This window comes from Hypanus sabinus, chromosome 7, assembly GCF_030144855.1.
Source record: "Hypanus sabinus isolate sHypSab1 chromosome 7, sHypSab1.hap1, whole genome shotgun sequence".
Lineage (NCBI taxonomy): Eukaryota > Metazoa > Chordata > Chondrichthyes > Myliobatiformes > Dasyatidae > Hypanus > Hypanus sabinus.
Window position 1 is genome coordinate 70,708,993 of NC_082712.1, and position 16,525 is coordinate 70,725,517.

Genomic DNA, 16,525 nt, shown 5'->3' on the forward strand with positions numbered 1-16,525 from the left:
ATTGAAGGCTGAACTGAAATCCAGAAGCAGCATTCTGACATAGGTCTCCTTGTTTTCTCTGTGTGTCAGGGCCAGGTGTATGACAAATGCTATGGTGTCTGCCATGAAGTGGTTCAGCCACTAAGTACTGTAGCCTTCATAAGTGAAAGTATTGAGTACAGGAGTTGGGATGTCATGGTTAAAGTTATAGAAGATGCTGGTGAAGCTTAATTAGAGATTTGTGTGCAGTTCTGGTCACATAATGACAGGAACAATATCAATGATGTTGAAAGAGTGCTGAGAAAATTAAACAAATATTGCCAGCACTTGAGGATCTAAATTATAGGGAAAGGTTAGGTCTTTATAGGATGGGATAGGATAGGACTTTATTCCTCAGAGCGTAGGAGAATGAGCGGAGATTTGATAGAGATGTCCAAAATTATGAGTGGTATAGATGGAATAAATTCAAGTAAGCTATTTGCACTGAGGTGGGATGAGACGAGAAGAAAGGGGTCATGGGTTAAGGGTGAAAGGTGAAATGTACAAGGGGAACATGAGGGAGATTTTCTTCACTCTGATGGTGGTGAGAGTATGGAACAAGCTTTCAGTGGAAGTGGTGGATGCAGGTTCAATTTCAACATTTAAGAGAAAGTTGGATATATTCATGCATGAATGGGGTATGGAGACAGTTATCTGAGCATAGATTCATGGGACTATTTAGATGAATAGTCCAGCATCAACTAGATGTGCTAAAGGGCCTGTTTCTGTGATGGAATGTACTATGACTCTATGATTCTATGAATCTATTGTGCTCATGCAAGGTACCAATGACCAACATGTAATGTATTGACTAATATTTCATAAAACCTTCACGGATGAGGTGCACTACTAGAATTACACAAAGTCCAATTTCACTTGTCATGTATTTATCCCAATTAGCCACCAATCTGATCATAATTTGTACAAGAATTTGGTTTCCTTGAGTGTTTATTCTGAGGGATACATTATATGCTCTAAGTTATAAGACATTACTTTTTGTTCACGTATCAAAGTCCAGATGATAATTCACTCATTTTTTTCATATGGAGTAAAGTCATGCAACATGGAATTTTTCAATTTATAAATCTCTTGTTGATGAACTGAAAGAGACCTGCGAGAATCTTAGGTTTTTATTTCCATAGATTTTATTTCTAGGAAACATTTTTAATGAAAATGAAGGTTCTTGCGTAGCATTCTGGTGGCACCAAGTGAAGCAGATCTTTGCCCAGCAGACAACATAATAAATAATGAATAAGCAAATTACATCTGATTCATCTACCCATTTGCCATTCAGGCCTGGGTAGACAGCAGGAATTATTTCTAATATATTATTTATTATTGATATATGTAATATTAAGTTTGAGCTTCTTTTTAATCACAGATGTAACGACTTGGATTTCACTGAACAGCAATGTTAAAGGTTGCTTTCAAGTAAACCCTTTGGCCTTAATATAACTTGGATTTGTAGAATTCATAAGATCTACTTAAGGTGATGCTTTTTTACTAGCACAACTAATTACAATGGAACATATAATCAAATATCCTCTACTGAAGGTGAGCAACATGTAATGAATTAACTCAACTGAGTAACTAAACCAGAAATCCTTCTACATAATCCTTAAAAGTATATATAACATCAATATATGACAGAAATGTGATGTGTGTTCTGAGGAATTAGGAAATTTGTGACCTAATTGCCTGTCTCTTTGACAAATGAAATTTATAGATTGAAACTTTAACTTTGTGTTAGAGGGTTGACAAGTCAAAGCAATTAGTGAAAGAGAGTGAAAGAAATAGGTAAACTAAAAGATAGGAGCAGGAGGGGAAAAAAAAAACAAATGTAAAAAGGTCAAGAAAAATATCTCTTGCCACAACCGCTAATCTTTGGGAACGTGTTTCAGATGTTTTGAGCTTGAGAGACCAATTGCTAAAAATGCCCTTTGTTAATATTGACACCAATTAACCTAAGTTTCTTTGGCATTTAAGGACAGTTAATGGGCAAATTTAAAAAGTTTTGAAACACAATTAAGCGTGAGGAAACAGTTTTGTGGTGCTGTGCAAATTAACAACTTTGAAGTCATGCGTCTCTATCTTTGAACTTGTGGTTTTCATTGCTCATTAATAAGGTGTGGAATTGTTATACTGTTACTTATTCATCATGTATGTGACCATGACAGGAATACAAGACATCTTATCACCTATAAATACAACCCGTGTAAGCAAAAGCATTTTGTATTTATAGGTGCAAACACAAGGAAGCCTGCAGATGCTGGAAATTCAAGTAACACACACAAAATGCTGGTGGAATGCAGCAGGCCAGGCAGCATCTATAGGAAGAAGCACTCTCGATGTTTCGTGCCGAGACCCTTGTTCAGGACTAACTGACTACAGGACAGTTCTGACTACACCTGGACCAGTATGTGGTCTTTTCTACTTCCTCTTTGGATACCTTTGAGGTAATAGGGAAATATTCGATTTATAAATCTTTCAGCTACCGGTATTTCCTTTCCAAAGGTAAGTGGGACAATTCTATGATTAAATTTTGTCTTGAATTTGATCTTGTAATTGTGTCCTCCAAGAAACAGAGACCATCTCTGCTTTTGTGTTGCTGCTCTTAGTGGACACTCTTCTGTGGATTGAAAGTGGACACTAGTGGTTGATGTTCAATAATGAAAGTAAACTGTCTTCCAGTCAACTATTGCTTGGAATGTTTTACACTCTAAACCAGACTTAAAAGGTCTTTGTCAATCTGTGTGTAATTTTTCTTTCTAGTGGATGGGACATTCACTTCCATCACTCAATGATGACAGACCCAGAATGCATAACTACAGACAATGTAGATGTGGATCATAATGTGTGAGTACAGTGTCTGACGTCACCATTCCATTTCCCTTTTGGGAAGCCAGCTTATGATGCTTTACCCATTGCCATTTCTTCCCAATGATTTCAAAGGATGGAGCACAGTATCCAGGTTTGGCTTGAACCTGTTATAGCAATTAACAAATCCTAAAAAGGAACCCAACTGTGACATATCCTTTGGCATTAGGTCATCCACCACTGCTTAAAATTGTCAGCATTCTTGTGAAGAGTGGTGTGACCACTGTAATTGATACTTGGTTTAAGAAATTTGCACTTGTTTTGTCATGCCCTGAGCCCATATTCTTATAATTTTTTTAACGCTGTCTTGAGTTTTGGAGGTGTTGCTTGTCATCCATACTGATAACAAAGATGTCATCCAGGTAACACTGAGTGCATGGACAGCACTATTATCACTATTATCATAGTAATAATGTTCTTTGTGAGCGTTTATGGTAAACAAACTTTTTCCATCTCCATCTTTGGTAGGCCTCAGATAAGTCCACTTTACTGTACTGTTTGCCTCCAGAAAGCTTTTTAAAGATATTCTCTATCCTGGGCAGTGGGTATTGATCTACATTCAGTACTGGGTTAATGATGTTCTTAAATTCACCACAAATACTGACAGACACATTCTTCTTGGCTGCTGGGACCACTAGCATTGTCTATATGCTCCACTCAACATTGGAAAGCATTCCTTCAGCCTCAATGCAATCTAGCTCACTGGCTACTTTATCATGGGTAGTATAAGGAACTTGAGAGGCTTTGTAAATCTTCATTGTGGTATTTTCATCTAACACTATTTTACCCTTGATATGTTTGTGTTTTCCAATGCTATTATTGAACACTGCTGTGGTATCATCTAGTACTTTCTTAATTCAATTTCAATTGACTCTTTTGCAGGGAATTTAGCATGCAAATGGTGGATGGATCTCCAATCAAGTTGTTGTCTCAGCCAATCACATCCTCACAATGCTGTGCCCCCTGTTTATACCATATACAAGCCCAATGTGGCTGGTTGTTAAGTCCTGAGGATTTACACTCTCTAGTATGCCACAAGAGAGCAAATACCTCCTCCCCTGTAATCTGTATACAGTCCATGACCTCTCTGCTGTTTTGCCTCTCTTCCCTTGACTCTGTGTCTGTCTACTGAGTAAATATAGATGTAAAAATTATTAAGGGGAACATCGTGGAGGAGGGTGGGGTGTACCTTTTTCCTCAAAGGGTGGTGCAAGTGTGGAATGGTCAGTCAGCAGAAGTTGTGGATGCATGTTTAAGAGGTGGTAAGGCTAAGAAGAGCTATGGACCAGGTGAAGGTTAATGGAATTAGTCAAAATTGTAGTTCATCGTGGACCAGGTGGGCCTGAGGCCATGTTTCTGTGCTATAGTGCTCTATCACTCTGTGATTCAATAACTCAGCATTGTATACTCTCTCTCCTCCAAGAGGACCACAACCTTGTCATGGTTTGAAGGCTTGCGTGCCTCAATGACGCAGAAAGCTATATTAGCTGAAGTCAGAGCTTTATGCTTTGGCCTGTGGTAGGGTAACCTAAACCAAACAAGTCAAAAGGTAGAGGACAAACTAAGAACTGGTCCTCCAAGTTTGGAAGTTCAGTTCAGGGCTAACAACCCTGACTGGTAAAACAAATTAATTACAGAAACAGCGAGGAAGCATCCTTCTACATCTGAGTGTGATGGTATTTCTGAGTCTGTATGACTGACAGTAGTGAAACCCATGAGGAATCTACTGACATGATGAAGGAAGCCCTGAACATTGCCAGAGATGGATGACTGTATTTGCCACCCTAAATGCCAGTGGTGTAAGGGGCAGTAGGTAAGTAAGTACTCTCTCTAGTTGGTACCATAGAATATTGATTGAAGAAATTTCCTGGAACTCTTTCCCATCCGGCCCTTGTACAATATGAGCATCGCGGTCAATATACAAAATGTTAAAATCTATCCAATTACAACCTAATTGAACTGTCTGCTAAAAATTTGTTTCTCTAAATCTTACTGACTATTGGGAGGTCTATAAAACTGCATGATCCTATCGGCATGGTTATCCCTTTCTTAATCCTCAGTTCCACCTATATTGGCTCAGTAGACAATCTGTTCTGTCTGCTCACGCCTGTTTTTTTCCTGAGAGTAATACCACTCTTCCCCTTTAATCCCACCTGCACTACCATGTCTAAAACAATGGAAACTCAGAACATGAAGTTGCCAGTCCTGCTTCTCATGCAACATATCTCACCAATGGTTACAATACCATACTTCCCCGTGTAAGACCTATGTTCATTCACCTTTCCTGTAATACTCCTTGTTTGAAATATACACATCTCGAAACATTAGTCCCACCATGCTCAACATTTCAATTCCTGACTTTGTGTGTAGGCTTAATAACATCTTTCCTAACAACCATCTGCTGAGATGGTTAGGTTCCCATCTCCAAGCAACTCTATTTTAAATATCCCACCCCTTTCCCATCTTCAGCACTAATAAATGATCCCATAAGGATATTAATCTTCTTCTAGTTCAGGTGCAAACTGTCCCACCTGTGTAGGTCCCACTTTCCCTGGAAGAGAGCACAAAAATCCAAAAACCTGAAGCCCTCCCTCCTGCACCACCTCTTTTGCCATGTGTTGAACTGTTTGATCTTCCTATTTCTGGCCTCACTAGCACATGGCATGGGCAGCAATCCTGAGATCACAAATCTGGACATCCTGTTCTTTAACTCAGCATCTAACTCCCCAAACTCACTTTGCAAGCATTGTCACCATTCATATCATATTATTGGTGGACCAATGATATAGACCATGACCTCATTGATGGTTGCTCACCCTCACACTTAAAGCTGTGGACTTGATCTGAGATGTCCCAGACCCTGGTACCCAGGAGGCAATATGCCTTCTGGAAATCTTGTTCTTGTCCACAGAAACTCCCATCAGTTCTGCTAACTGATGAATCCCCAATCACCACAGCTTGCCTCTTCTCCCCTCTTCCCTTCTGAGTTACAGAGCTAGACTCAGTGCTATAGACCTGACTGCCATGGCCTTCTGCTGCTACTTCTGTGCTTCTAATGTTTTCATGTATTGCATTCCTCAACAGATCGGTGTCTATGTCTGAGAGCTGATATTGGTTAATGCTTCATTATATCAGTTCACCATTCCATGTCACTTATTTTAAAATCTCTAAATTTTGTTCTCCAGCTTACTTTAACTTTAGCTGAAGTCTGAGCTCTAGGAGGTCACCATTTGCTAACACACTTCTCTGAGTTCTGCACAGCAAACAGGTGACAGCTGCGATAAATTGGAATACTCAGCCATGGATCACATTATTGTATTATTTTGGCCAGATGCCATGCTAATTCTGTTGCATACTAGTTTTAGCCAATCTCACAACCATTGTAGATGGGGACCTGATCTGGCCTAGTGCTACGTGCATCAATGTTTTATCACACCAAGTAATATGCAATGCAATTTATCAACAATTGTGTCTTGCATGAAAGAAAGAAAGAAATAGCATTTGCCGGTCTAAAGATTCAATGACCTTTCAACACACAATCACATGGGATCATTATTTATTGAAGCTCATCACATATTTAATGATTTTACAACTGTCAGAGGTATTTACCCTAATACACCAAAGGAAGAATGTGATAATTGTGAACTTCAGCTAAGATATCTGCAGAGTGGGGAACAAATGCCGATTCATACCATGGTATATATTATTTAGAACCACTCTGCTGATGCTATGAACAATGCTCATGGACTCCCATAGTAGTCCCCAATATTATCTGACCTGAAGTAATATGGTTTCTATCCACATCTCCCTGCATGCAACCATTAGAGAAGAGAGTTCATGGGAATTATTGTGCTGCAAACTTACTGAACTGCATAACAGCATGAAATAAATTACTTTTCTATGTGAATAAAAAAAGTTATTTTTATGGTGCTTTCAGCCTGCAGATCTTTTATCTCAATCAATAGCCAGCATTCAATGCATGTGCTAAAGTTGAAGCTGTGCTCAGTTGTTTCGACTAGGGAAGTGAGCTTCTATGGACAAATATGGATGGCAGAATGATGATGAGAAATAAGTTGAATGACTCAATCATTAATTTCAAATCGAGCAAAAAAATTGCCAAGATATATTGAGAGTAGGTAGGCAAGGTCTTGACAGGTAAAATTCAGTGTTGAGAAGCAAGAATTCACCTGTTTCGAAATTAAGTGCTGAGGACTGGATTGAGCTCCTGTCTGAGCAGTCTCTGCACATTCACCCTCCTATCTGCATTTCTGTATGCAGGGTCCATAGGCAGATGTTGGCAATGCTGTAGATGACCAACACCAACACACCAACACTATTGCTCTGCTTTTGGACTCACCATGGAGTACAGTGTTAGTCCTGAAACAGGTCAGATACAATTGGAACAAGTCCCCTTAGCTTTACACCCAGCTAGTATGCAAATATGGACTCCCATTCATTTAAAAGGGGCATAGATACTCATAAAAAATGAGATTCAGTTAAAATATTTTTCTGATATTTTCATTTCAACTGATACACATGTCAGAATCACAATCAGACCCCCATTTATATAACTGACCTATGTCATGAAATTAGTTGTTCTGCAGCAGTAGAGTGTAATGCATAAAGATTAATATCAGTTACATTAAGAAATACAAAATTAATTAAATAGTGTAAAAACAGAGCAAAATATTGAGGCAGTGTTTATTGGTTCATGAATTGTTCTGAAATCTGTAAGCAGAGTGAGAATAACCTGTTCCTAAAATATCAATTGTGCTGCTTAAGGCTCCTGTACCTCCCTGCTAGTAGTAATGACAAGTGGGCATGTCCGGCACCTCCCTGATGTTATTAATGACAAGTGAGCATGTCTTGTACTTCTTCCCTAATGGTATTTGTGTTGCCCTTAAGGCATTTGTTTAGCTTTATTACATTTTCGCTTTAGTAATTTGTTTGTAATTATTTTCTAGTTAAAGTTAAGGTTGATAACTACGTTGCAGTTGTTGAAGGTAAATTCATTATCTGTGATGTATCGTGGCATGTGATGATGTCACACCCGGTTTTGCAGCATCTTGTGGGTAAATACTGGTTTGGAGAAATGGGAAGGTGGGGGCTTGAGTATGCAGGTTCAGCGTGAGAGAAGTTCCATTTCTATGCACTAAGAAACATCATAGAAGCAACGCCATAAGTTCATAAGACAACAGATATGTTGAAGTAAAAATGTTAATGCTAATTCTGTTAAAAGTAATGACAGTTGATAAAGTTTATTTTCTTGTGCTATTGAAAGCATTGCTGGATAGTTTGTGTTGAAGTGTATTTAAAGCTGTTGATGGCGTAGGTAGATTCTGACTGTATGGTGTACTTTAATGAGACTTTAATGTAATATAGTTTGTTGTAGTTTCACTTTTACAAATATTTATGATGTAAATGTGATGCTAAGAAAGAAACAGATACTGTATATATTTTGTTTTGTTTTATCAACAGTTTTCACCATACATTAATGTGGAAGAGTGAACAGTAAATGGTTAATCTTACTGCGATGCTGCCTCATTGACTTTGGTTTAACTCAGTGTTTAGTTCAAAATTTCTCCATCTGCACGAGAACACTATAGTATCAATGACAACTAGGCATGTCCTGTACCTCCCTGTTGGCAGTAATGACAAGTGGTCATGTCCTGTACCTTTTTCAGGGCAGCTCATCCACTTTTGGTCCCCACCTCGCTCTCAGCTCTCACCTATGGCTCCAAGTAGCTGTAGCACATGCAGCGGCCACAACCCTGTAAACCATTTGGCAGATGGGCCAAACCAGGTGAGGGTAGCCGACGGGTCTTTGACCCTCGGTGAGGTAGTGTATCTCTCTGTCCCAGCGTGTGAAGTCTGGCCCTGGCAGATTGAGCAGAGGAGACCGATTAATGGTCCAACGGTCAAGAAGGCAGGCCAGCAGGCGTTGGTGGGGCGCTAAGAGCATGACAAAACACGTAGACGTCCTGGTCATCCACCGCAAGAGGCAGTAACCTCTTTAAACTCCCCCAGCAGAAAGTAAAGGCAAAACACTGCTGTAACCTGCCAAGTATATGATTTCTAAGTATGTCAGAGCGTCCTGGAGGAAGTCATCTGCCAACTGGAAATTCCAGATGCGACCTAATGACAACAACGAGCATGTCTTGTACCTCTTCCCTAATGGTATTAATGACATTTGGGCATGTCCTGTACCTCTCTAATGGTAGTAATATCACGTGGGCATCTTCTGTACCTTCCGGTTCATAGTAATGACAAGTGGGCCTCTCCTGTTCCACCCTGATGGTAGTAATAGCAAGTGGGTATGTCCTGGAACTAGCTGAGTCTACAAAAACTTATTGTAGTAAGCAATATATAACAAATCCCTTTACAGCAATCAATTGTATTAAAGTAAATGAGTAGCATTATCTTTAAATTCTCCGGAAAATATTTAAATTTTTCACAGTAACTGCAAGTAGAGCTGGTGCCTCTCAGTTCTGGCAACTATGGTTCAATCTTGTAATCTGTAGATTTTGTAGGTTTGCTCTGTGATAATATTAGTTTATCTTTTGTTCAGTATCCAAAATATATGAGGCCTGTTAGGTTAATTGCTCCATTAATTAGTCTCCAATGCCATATATAAGATTGCTGATGACACCACAGTTGCTGGCTGAATGCAAGAAAGTGAAAAGTGGGCATATAAGAAGGAGATGTAAAATCTGGTTGAGTGATGCTATACCATCTGCAAAATCAAAGAGCTAAATTTTACCTACAGGAGTTTGAAGCTGGATGTCCTTGAGTATGTATTTCACAAGGATTAGAACACGAACAAGGGCATAATTCCAAGGGTTTAAAGATATCGGTCAGACCACCTTTGGAGTATTAGGAGCAGTTTGAGGGCCTATATCTAAGAAAGAATGTAGTGGCACTGGAGAGAGTTCAGATAAGGTTTACAAAAATGATGCAGGAAAGGAAAGGGTTTGACAGCTCTGGCCCTGTACTTGCTGGAGTTTAGAAGATTGAGGGGAGCATCAGGTTAAACCTACTGCGTATTGAAAGCCCTAGATACAGTGGACGTGGAAAGGATGTTTCTATTATTGGGAGAGGCTATGAAACTGAGCACAGCCTCAGAAGGATGTCCTTTAGAACTAAGTTGAGAATGAATTTCTTTAGCCAGATGCTGGTGAAACTATTGAATGTATCATCCATGCATGGAGCCAAAAGAGAGGGGAGAGATCTTAAATGGAATTTTTGCATTTGTATTTACTTGGGAGATGAACACAGAATCTATAAAACTGAGGCAAGGCAGCAGAGAGGTCATGGACTGTAAGCAGGTTATTCAGGATAAGATCATTGCTTTCTTCAGTCAAATTAGGGTGGATAAGTTCCCTTGGACCTTGAAGGAAACCTGTGCTTAAATTTCTGGAACTCCTGCAGAGATATTTAAAATGTCCTTAGCCATGGGTGAATTGCTGGAGGATTGGACAATAGCTAAAGTTGTACCATTGTTTAAGGAAGGCTTGAAGAGTAAGCTGGGAAATTACAGGCCAGTCAGCCTGACATCAGCAGTGGGTAAGTTAGTGAAGGTATTTTAAGGGACTAGATATAAAAATATTTGGATAGTCATGAACTGATTTTGGATTTGACATGGTAGGTTATGTCTAACCGTTCTTACAGAGATTTATGAAATTACCAGAAAAGTTGATAAAGGAAAGGCAGTAGGTGCTGTCTACATGGACCTTAGCAAGGTCGTTGGGAGTTGGAAAAGAAGGTTCAGTTGCCTGGCATTCAGGATGTGTAAGAAAATTGGATTCGACATTGGCTTTGTGGGAGAAGCAAAAGAGCTGTTGTAGATGGTTGCTTCTCAGACTGCAGGCCTATGACTAGTGGTGTGTCGCAGGGATTAGAGCTGGGTCCATAGCAATTCGTCACTTATGTCAAAAAAATGGATCAGCAAATGTGTGGATGACACCAAGACTGGGGGCATAATAGACAGTGAGAAACATTATGAAAGCTTGCAGGGGTCTGGACCAGCTGGAATACTGGGCTGAAAATATGCAAATACAATTTAATGCAGACAAGTATGAGGTGTTGCATTTTGGGAAGACAAACTAGGGTAGAACATCCACGATGAACAGCATATCATGGAGTAATGTGGCAGAACAACCGGATCTGGGGACACCAATGCATAATTCCATGAAAGTGGAATCACAGGTCTATAGGATTATAAAGAGAGCTTTTGGTGCATTGGCCTTCGTATTTCCAAGTATTGAGTACAGGAGTTGGAATGTTATGTTGAATTTGTATAAGACATTGCTGAGGCCTTTCTTTGATGATTATGTGCAGTTCTAGATAGGTCTACCTATAAGAATGGTATCAATAAAATTGAAAGAGTGCAGAGAAAATTTAGGAAGAATGTTGTAGGGAGGAGTTATGAGGAAAGATTGAATAGTTTAAGACTTCATTCCTTGGAGAAAAGGAGAATAAGGGGAGTTTTTATAAGGATATGCACAATCATAATAGATAGAAACGGACACGGGAGCACGGAGGAACATTGGGAAATCTCCAGGAAGACCTTCATTGCTGCTGCTGCTGTGAGGTCTGGGACTCTGCTGGGAAGAACAGGCCCTCAGTCCGCGGGGTCGCGTTGCCGATGGCCTTTGGCGGGACCGTCTTAATATGCTCAGCAGAGGATGGTGCTTGGAGAAGCTGTGCTGGAGGGGATGGTTGTCAGCTCGGAGGTTCAACAGACTCGGAGTCCGCTGCAGTCAGGTCACTTTCGTCGTGTGCTGCAACTGTGAGGCTGGGTTCAACGGAGCTTTCATTGTGTGCTGCATCTGTGAGGCTGGGTTCAACGGAGCTTTCATTGTGTGCTGCATCTGTGAGGCTGATTTGGGCGGAGCCGTGTAAGTCCATAGCGGGGGTATTTCCTTCCGCCACCGGCGTGGGATGGCGAGTCTATCGGGACCCTGAGGACTTGTGGAAACTGTGTGGTAATTTCTTTTGAACTTGTTGTCCTTTTACATCTTTGGACTATTTTTACTGTGCCCATGGTCTGTTTTTTTTAATCAATTATGCTATCGTTTGCACTGTTGTAACTATATGTTGTAACTATGTGGTTTTGTGCAGGTCTTGTAGCTTTAGTTTTTGGTCTTGTTTGTCTGGTGGATTTGGAGCTCCTTTCCGGGCGATGCGCTAAGATGGTAGCACGATATTAATATGCAGCAGCCTCTCCGGACTCTGGATTGGGGATTGCCAAACGTTATGTGGATTTTCTGGTGTAGTCTGTTTTGTCATATGCTTTTGTGATATCATTCTGGAGGAACGTTGTCTCATTTTTTAACTGCATTGCATTTGTGGTTTCTAAGTGACAATAAACTGAATCTGAATCTGAATTATCTGAGGAATGGATAGAATGTGGTAAATGCAAGCAGGCTTTTTTCTATTGAGTTTGGGTGAGTCTGGAACTAGAGGTCATTGGCTAAAGATCAAAGGTAAAGTGTTCAAGGGGAAAATGAGGGGAACTTCTTCAGTCAGGGTGATGAGAGTGTGGAACAAGCTGCCAGTGGAAGTGGTGGATGTAGATTGTTTTCAACATTTAAGAGAAACATGGATAAATACATGGATGGGAGGTGTATAGAGGGTTATGGTCCAGGAGCAGTACAATGGGAATAGGCAAAAAATTGCTTGGCATGTATTAGATGAGCCAAGGTGCCTGTTTCTGTGTTAAGGCTTTCGATGACTCTGTGAAGGCTAAATCATTTGGGAAGTTTAAAGCAGAGGCTGATAGGTTTTTGATTTGTAAGGGTGGTTACAGAGAGAAAGCGGCAGATTAGGGTTGAGTGGGAAAATAAATCAGCCATGATGGAATAGTGGAGCAGATTTAATGGGCAGAATCTGCTCGTAAGTCTTATGGACTTCTGGTATTGCAACCATCGACCTCCAGAAGTGGTGTGATAGCTTCATTCACCACAACTCTGAAATGATTCTATGACCTACAGACTCAGTTTCAGAGTCTCTTTACAGCTCATGTTCTCAGTATTATTTTTGTTCAGAGAGTCGGCTTTACTTCTTACATTGGTTGTTTGTCAGTCTTCGTTTATATCTCTTTTTTTGTAAAATTCAATTTGACTTCTTTTTTCCTTTAAATGCCTGCAGAAAATTATTCTCAAGATAATATATGCTAACTTTTTTTTACTTTGATAATAAATTTACTTTGAATTTTGAACTTTGAACTTAACTTGCCCCTATGTGTAGGTGATTGAAAGAATCTGGGGACGGTTGATGCAGATATGAGGAGAATAAAATGGAGTTAGAATAGTATTATTGTAATAGGTGTTGAAGTGGGCTGAAAGGCCTGTTTCTGTGCTATACCTCTCTATGACTCCATGCCTTAGCTGTTTGTAAATGCCACTCAGTATCAGAGATATTGAAAACTCGATGAAAGGCAATTTGATATCAATGAGATTTCAGAGGTGCTTGAGTAGTGCCAGGCACAGGGACAAGTGTCTGATTTTAGACTCTTCTTTCAATGGCAGCTCTGAGCCCTGTAGACACTCTGGACAGGATAACTATCCTCTCTGCATCTGTTCTGTTTAACCCTGCGTGAATTCTCATTGTGGCCCTCTCTTTCTTCTAAATGTCAATAAATACCAGCTCATTGTTACATGTTATTTTGAGACATCTTGCAGTTATGCTATAAGTACATAACCACTGAATGGACCACATCCAGAGCCATGCATTTGATCCAGTCAACCCTTTGAACCTGCCTCAACAGTTTAACTTATCAAGACAGGGCAGGGGGTGGAGTGGAGTTTCAATTGCAATCTCAACTCCGTACTTTTGTCTGCTCACAACTTTTTACCCCTTAACTTACCAAATAGCTACCTTCCCTCAGGGATTTAGAACATTTTCAACATCAAAATGTATTCAACAGTGTGGAAAATAATTCATAGAGGCCTCTGGCATAGTCCTGCATTGATGGATTGGTGAAACAGAGATCAAAGTGATTAATTTTCTCTGAGGGAAGTGCTTTCTGTCTTATTGAGCTAATGGAATTTGTGCAGGGTGCACTTTGGTAATATAGAAACACTACAGACTGCTTTGCAACACTCCCCATAAGCTTCTTAAACCAATAGCTTCTATCCTAATAACACCAACTCTTGCCCTTCTCTATCTTTTATCCCAGGTGTCTGCAGCTTTACATCATTGTCTTCGAGACTGAAGATTTTTTAAAAATTTATGTCATTTTTTCCTTCCTTCCTGTAATCTGTTCACATTGATTATTTGCAGGGGTTCCTCTGAATATGTGCTTCCACTTTCCCCTACTTCCTTCCTCCTTGTTCAATTCTGAATCATTATTCTACTTCATCCATCCTGGTCACATCCCAGTCGCTGTATGATTTGGCCTTAGCAATGACTACATGGTGTATCCTGCCTATTATGAAACGGATTCTTGCACACAACTGCCAGATTTTGCTGCCACACGTTCAGCATGGTAGTTTGCCTCCCCAGCAGAACTAACAGAATCATTGGATACAGCAGTGGGCAAGGTTCCTAAAGACATCATATCTTGCCAATCCAATTTAATCCTTCCACCTGTTACCTCTACCCACAGGCATCAAGCACATACTTGCCTGGATGGACTGTGGAGAATTAGCCCTGCTGAACCACAGAATCCTGGCCTCAAACTGTGATGTCTGCGAAGTAACGGACATGTCTGCCGCGAGTTACTGCAGCACTGAAATGTTCCTGAAAGCTTTACCAGTCAAAAAAAACCACAACCTGTTTGTCGAATCTAAAAGTAGTTGTTTGATTCTTTTAAATACTTTTGGCATTCAGAGACAGCTAAGGTGTGGCACCACGCTAGTGTTGTGGTTAGCACAATGCTATTACAGTTCAGGGCTCAGAGTTCAGAGTTTAATCGTAGAGTTCCCCTTAAGGAGTCTGTAAACTCCCCCCATAAAATGTATGGGTTTTCTTCCACAATCCAAAGATGTACCGGGTAGGTTAGTCATTGTATGTTGTCCTATGATTAGGTCAGGGTTAAATCAAGGTTCTTGGGGGCTGCTGGGCAATGTGGCTCAAAGGGTCAGAAGGGGCTATTTTGCACTGTCTCTAAACTAAATATATAGAGTTGAAAGCAGTCATTATAATAAGTTATTAAAACAGTTAATCAAAATTATCTGATGACAAATAAAAATGTAAAACGTTCAATTGAAGCAGAGTACTTCATAAAGAAAATCCTCCACTTTGCTTCCAAATGCACAACTTTTCTATCACTATTAATATCAATGTGGTTTTGGTTCCCACACTATTATCACCTGGGCCAGGGTCTATCAGGCAGTTTCACTTTAAAATGGTGTGGGATCATAGCAAATCCAGACTTTGCCACTGGACTACATGTGAGTTTTAAGACATAGAATCCAGTAACAAGTCCATTGAAGAAACGAACTGAGAATTCAGCACTCTGAAACAATTGGTTAGTCTTTCACTTCTGCTTTTGACATTGGATGAGTGCTAAACCTGGACTTACTGCCAGTTGAGAACTTAAACATCTACAGTTCATTAAATCCTTGACATTCAATCCATCTATAATTGAGCTTCGGTGGTGGTAAATTAGAAGTTCCACTCCAAAGATTTTAGTACAACATCTAGGCTGAAAGTTAATTTTAGTGCTTGAGATTGTGGATGAGGCATTGAACATGTCCTTTTGGTTGTGTGCAAGAAGTCCAATGTCTTTGAAGGCTTAGTCACGATCCTGACTAATATTTAGAACTCAGCCAACAGCTTTAGAAACTAACCCACATCATTATCACTTTGTAGTTTTGTGGACAACTCTATGCAAAAATTGACTTCATGTTTTCAGTCTTGTGAATATTTCAAGATATGCTGATATTTGAAAGACCCATTCTGTATCCTTATGTTTCTATTTCCTTTGTTTGTTCAATATTAGCCATAAGTCAAGAATAATCCAAAGGTCTCCTTCAAAACATCTCCAGCAATGAATGCAGAATTCTGGATGACTTATTTTATGGGCAGTCTAAAGATTTTAGTTTCTTGCTATTTTTCAAAACTTTAACACAGAGTAATAGAGCAGTACAGCTCTGCTGTAATAAGGCAAAGATAGCCTGGGATAATTGTAGTCAAAAGAAATCTTTGAAGTGAGTGTTGGTTTTGTCAAACCCGTGTTCTCCTGATCTAAAGCAAATCACGGTCAAATGCCAACTGCTTTGTTGACACAGGGAGTTCTCCTCCATAATCCTGAGAACAGTTTACACACCACTAATGACCAACTATAATCAACACTTGAGATATTGCATGATGCCACCTTCAAACAAGAAACAGTCCATCCCAATGCATTTCAGTCATATTTGTGGACTTCAGCCAGGCTTGTCTGAAGAAAACCCTGCCCAGTTACTATCAGCATATAACCTGTAGCACCAGATGACTCAACACAGTTGGCCACTGTTATACTAAGATAAGGAATGCCTACTATTTTATGCACAGACTGCATTTTTGTAAATCTGATCACTTGGCTGCTTGTCTCCTACCTGCGTATAGGCAGAGGCTAACAAGCAAAGCTCCAGAGATGAGAACAACAAAGAAGTGGTTGCAGGAGGTAGAGGAGTGGCTATGG